The 5,785-nt window shown below is 43.3% G+C and overlaps 1 long non-coding RNA gene across 1 annotated transcript in view; it reads left to right on the forward strand.

The window, feature by feature from the left end:
• The window catches only part of LOC129848679 (uncharacterized), a 6,875-nt gene extending 2,472 nt beyond the window's left edge, over positions 1–4,403 (forward strand). The window contains exons 2-5 of the long non-coding RNA XR_008758527.1: positions 1,691–1,786; positions 3,353–3,420; positions 4,091–4,174; positions 4,277–4,403. This is a non-coding gene — a long non-coding RNA (uncharacterized LOC129848679). The remainder of the gene's footprint in view (positions 1–1,690; positions 1,787–3,352; positions 3,421–4,090; positions 4,175–4,276) is intronic.
• Positions 4,404–5,785: the final 1,382 nt, after the last annotated feature.

The raw sequence follows: 5,785 nt of genomic DNA on the forward strand, positions 1-5,785 counted from the left end.
GCCTATGGGCCACCCTATAGATACCCTATGGGCCACCCTATAGATACCCTGTGGATACCCTATGGATACCCTATGGGATACCCTATGGATACTCTATGGATAGCCTATGGGCCACCCTATAGATACCCTATGGGCCACCCTATAGATACCCTATGGGCCACCCTAGGTTCCGAGACAGCTTCTACCACCAGACCAAACAGTGTCGGAGCATCGAGTCTCGAACCAAGAGGCTCCGAGACAGCTTCTACCACCAGACCAAACTGTGTCGGAGCATCCAGTCTCGAACCAAGAGGCTCCGAGACAGCTTCTACCACCAGACCAAACGGTGTCGTAGCATCCAGTCTCAGAATAACAGGCTCTGAGACAGCTTCTACCACCAGACCAAACAGTGTCGGAGCATCCAGTCTCAGAACAACAGGGTCCGAGACAGCTTCTACCACCAGACCAAACAGTGTCGGAGCAACCAGTCTCAGAACAACAGGCTCCGAGACAGCTTCTACCACCAGACCAAACTGTGTCGGAGCATCCAGTCTCAGAACAACAGGCTCTGAGACAGCTTCTACCACCAAACCAAACTGTGTCGGAGCATCCAGTCTCGAACCAAGAGGCTCCGAGACAGCTTCTACCACCAGACCAAACAGTGTCGGAGCATCCAGTCTCGAACCAAGAGGCTCCGAGACAGCTTCTACCACCAGACCAAACAGTGTCGGAGCATCCAGTCTCGAACCAAGAGGCTCCGAGACAGCTTCTACCACCAAACCAAACTGTGTCGGAGCATCCAGTCTCGAACCAAGAGGCTCCGAGACAGCTTCTACCACCAGACCAAACGGTGTCGTAGCAACCAGTCTCAGAACAACAGGCTCCGAGACAGCTTCTACCACCAGACCAAACTGTGTCGGAGCATCCAGTCTCGAACCAAGAGGCTCCGAGACAGCTTCTACCACCAGACCAAACTGTGTCGGAGCATCCAGTCTCGAACCAAGAGGCTCCGAGACAGCTTCTACCACCAGACCAAACGGTGTCGTAGCAACCAGTCTCAGAACAACAGGCTCCGAGACAGCTTCTACCACCAGACCAAACTGTGTTGGAGCATTCAGTCTCGAACCAACAGGCTCCGAGACAGCTTCTACCACCAGGCCATCAGACTGCTGAGCAGCTAAGCCTAGCTGTCTATCTGCTCAGAGACTATTTGCCTTGACTCTCCATACAGCCATCCCTTTCACAGAAGCTCTCTCTCTCTCACACAAACACACACAAACACATTAACACACACACACACACAGTCAATGCTGTTGTTCTATTTATACACAATTTATTCACCTGTGTGACCAAGACACTATCCACTTTATAATTGTAAAAACAGTCATACTTGACATAGTACATTCATAATTTATACTGTATATCTGATTGTGTACATAACTGTTTTATTACTATGCATAATACCTTCTTACTACTCCTTGACTTTTGATTATTATGGATATTGATATTGTACTGCACTGTTGAGGGAGCACCTTTTATACCTGCTGTAAACTGTGTATGTGACAAATACAATTTGTTTTGATATGGGATACTAACCCTAGTACAGTGTTTAACCAGAGGACCCACTCCCCACCCCCAGAGAACAGTATAAGTCACGCCTCAAAGAAAACCTCCTCAGTTTGCCAGTCTTACCAGAGGTGTTATTTTGTAGGTTCTTCTTGTTCCCCACACAGCTGGGACCTGTGGACAGACTCTTCCAACCACAAAACAACCTGCTAAAGGCCTACTGAATGGGTGGATTCAAAAGGTAAACATTCATTTATTGATTGATGTATGTAGGTATTGCTTTGCATTATGCATGCATGCTGCTATTATACAGTCATTCATGTATTAAAGTTCACAGACTAGGCTATACATTTTGAACTGAACTGCAAATCTGTATATCTTGGGTCTCCAACCTTGTTCCTGGAGAGCTCCCCTACTGTAGACTTTTGCTCCAGCCCCTGTTGTAACTAACCTGATTCATTTTATCAACCAGCTAATGATTAAAATCAGGTGCACTAGATTAGGGTTGGAAGTTACAACGTGCAGGACGGTAGCTCTGCAGGAAGAGGGTTGCAGAACCCTGCTGTTGATGATATAGGATTCTATATATAGGATTCTGTTTTGGTACAAAGAGGGCTTATTCATCTGCTAACATCTGTATTCCTAACATCTGTGTTCCTAACCTAACATCTGTGTTCCTAACCTAACATCTGTGTTCCTAACATCTGCATTCCTAACATCTGTGTTCCTAACATCTGTATTCCTAACATCTGGGTTCCTAGCATCTTTATTCTTAACATCTGTGTTCCTAACATCTGTATTCCTAACATCTGTGTTCCTAACATCTGTGTTCCTAACATCTGTGTTCCTAACATCTGGGTTCCTAACATCTGTGTTCCTAGCATCTGTGTTCCTAACATCTGTGTTCTTAACATCTGTATTCTTAACATCTGTGTTCCTAACATCTGTGTTCCTAACATCTGTATTCTTAACATCTGTGTTCCTAACATCTGTGTTCTTAACATCTGTATTCCTAACATCTGGGTTCCTAGCATCTGTGTTCCTAACATCTGTGTTCCTAACATCTGTGTTCTTAACATCTGTATTCTTAACATCTGTGTTCCTAACATCTGTGTTCCTAACATCTGTATTCTTAACATCTGTGTTCCTAACATCTGTGTTCTTAACATCTGTATTCCTAACATCTGGGTTCCTAGCATCTGTGTTCCTAACATCTGTGCTCCTAACATCTGTGTTCCTAACATCTGTATTCTTAACATCTGTGTTCCTAACATCTGTATTCCTAACATCTGTGTTCCTAACCTAACATCTGTGTTCCTAACCTAACATCTGTGTTCCTAACATCTGCATTCCTAACATCTGTGTTCCTAACATCTGTATTCCTAACATCTGGGTTCCTAGCATCTGTATTCTTAACATCTGTGTTCCTAACATCTGTATTCCTAACATCTGTGTTCCTAACATCTGTGTTCCTAACATCTGGGTTCCTAACATCTGTGTTCCTAGCATCTGTGTTCCTAACATCTGTGTTCTTAACATCTGTATTCTTAACATCTGTGTTCCTAACATCTGTGTTCCTAACATCTGTATTTTTAACATCTGTGTTCCTAACATCTGTGTTCTTAACATCTGTATTCCTAACATCTGGGTTCCTAGCATCTGTGTTCCTAACATCTGTGCTCCTAACATCTGTGTTCCTAACATCTGTATTCTTAACATCTGTGTTCCTAACATCTGTATTCTTAACATCTGTGTTCCTAACATCTCTATTCCTAACATCTGTGATGACATGCCATTTGTATTTTAGGGAGGTCCTCCTCTACTTGTTATGCTATGTGATCCCACAATGCCTCAGCACAGGCCTTCACTCGCAGAGTAAGTATTGTTTAATACTCTGTAGAAGACATACAGACAATAGAGTAGTGCGTTTAAATATCTTCTTAAACCCTGGCAAAAGCCGAATGTATAGGCGATGTGAATTCCCAATTGATGATGATGTGACTCTTGAACAGTTCTTATTTCAACATTTCATGATGGTAAGAAACTGATTGATACAATGGTGCAGCTAGGTAGGACTGCATCAGTGAGCCAAGATGTCAAGTCTCGAGCCAGGGTGTTAGGCCTAAGAGGAAACAACCAATACTCAGAGATAATATTTATTCAGTGCTCACTGCAGGGCTACGTACAGCAGTGCAGCAGCTTTCCAAACACTGGATGATTGGATGGGTGATTGGATGTCTGTCTGTCCACGTACTGTAATCACTGCAGTAGCAGCTTCTTTCAGTGTGAAGGTCAGGCTACAAGGCAATCAGCACTGGCGCAGGCTAGGAAGAAGGGGGCACTTGGATGTGCACACACACACACGCACACACACGCACACACACACACACACACACGCACGCACGCACGCACGCACGCACGCACGCACACACACACACACACACACACACACACACACACACACACACACACACACACACACACACACACACACACATATCCTACTTCAGCCAAGACAAGTCAGTCTGTCTCTTCCTCTTTGCAGGGGTGTCTTTTTCCTCTGGAGCTGACATTCAAACTGAGCAGGGCCTGTGTCCTCCGATTAAGGTCGGAGAGGATAGTTTCCCAGGTGAGAGTTCAAACTACTGAGATAAAAAACAACAATTTTAAAAAACAAATTAAAACCATCCACGTCAACAAGTATCCCTAATGTACATTATCCTACCAACAGGTTTTTATATCATGTCCCAGTTTCACATTGCTGAGCTGGCCAGAAGAGGAACAGTTCAAAAGGTGCCTGGATCAACCTCTCAACATGTTGCCTACAAAATAGGGCCAGCATTCAACTTCAGAATTAACACAAGGTAAATAGCACAGATCCAGTAAGTGGCTAGTGCTGTAGATGTAATGTATTACTATTACAAAATTATTATCCTTTACTTATTCAGGGGAAACCCATTGTGACCATGGTCTGAATCCCAAGAGTGCACTGATCACAGCAATACAACAACCAATACAATGTCAAACAAAACGGCAATCAATACAAACACAACATTTATGAAAAACAGTTACAGTCCTCAGCTACTAGGTATTCAATGAACGCTCTAAACTGCCCGAGTAGCACCAGAACATCTAATTGTAAACAAGCTTTGTAAACAAAAAAGGGAGTAATGAATTGATCTACGGGACTTCAATGGGTACCAGCCAACCTTTTGATACAGGATGCAGTGGTGAGTATTTGTCACGTCCTGACCATAGTGCTTATGTGTTTTGCTTGTCTTAGTGTTGGTCAGGACGTGAGCTGGGTGGGCATTCTATGTTGTGTGTCTAGTTTGTCTGTTTCTGTGTTCAGCCCAATATGGTTCTCAATCAGAGGCAGCTGTCAATCGTTGTCCCTGATTGAGAATCATATATAGGTGGCTTGTTTTGTGTTGGGATTTTGTGGGTGGTTGTTTTCTGTGTCACTGTTTGTGCCACACGGGACTGTGGCGGTTAGTTCTTTTGTTGTTTTGTATCTTGTCTAGTTTTCGTCTATATTAAATCATGGAAACTTACCACGCTGCACATTGGTCCTCCGATCCTTCTCGCCTCTCCTCGTCCAATGAGGAGGACAAAATAGACTGCCGTTACAGTATTAAAACTGTCACCTGTGATAAAGTGAAGGGCACTATGGTAGACAGAATCCTAACGGTTAAGAGAAGTTAGTGGCTGCGTATTGCATTTTGGGTATTGTGTCACCATAGTTAAGAACTGTCAGGAAAGTTGACTGTACAATCTGTTTCCTGTTGTTTAGGTAGAGGCAAGATCTATTTCTAAAAAATAAGCCCACTTTAAATCTTAGCTTTTTAACAAGTTTATTTTAACTAGGCAAGTCAGTTAGGAACAAACTCTATTTTTAAATGACAGCCTAGGTACAGTGGGTTAACTGCCTTGTTCCGGGGCAGAACCACAGATTTTTACCTTGTCAGCTCAGGGATTCAAACTTGCAACCTGTCAGTTACTAGTCCAACGCTCTAACCACAAGGCTACCTGCCACAGTATGTTTTTTAAACGATAAATCCTTGTCAATCCAAAAGCCCAGATATTCATAGGCAGGAACCTGATTGATGGGAGAACCATTTAATTAATTAATATATCGGGGAAAAAAGTGTGAGAATTAGAGAAAAACATATATTTCGTGTTGCCCACATTAAGTCCAACTTAAAAAAAATAAACTGGGCATTCTGTAAGGCAACAGAGT

This window comes from Salvelinus fontinalis, unplaced genomic scaffold (assembly GCF_029448725.1).
Source record: "Salvelinus fontinalis isolate EN_2023a unplaced genomic scaffold, ASM2944872v1 scaffold_1098, whole genome shotgun sequence".
NCBI lineage: Eukaryota > Metazoa > Chordata > Actinopteri > Salmoniformes > Salmonidae > Salvelinus > Salvelinus fontinalis.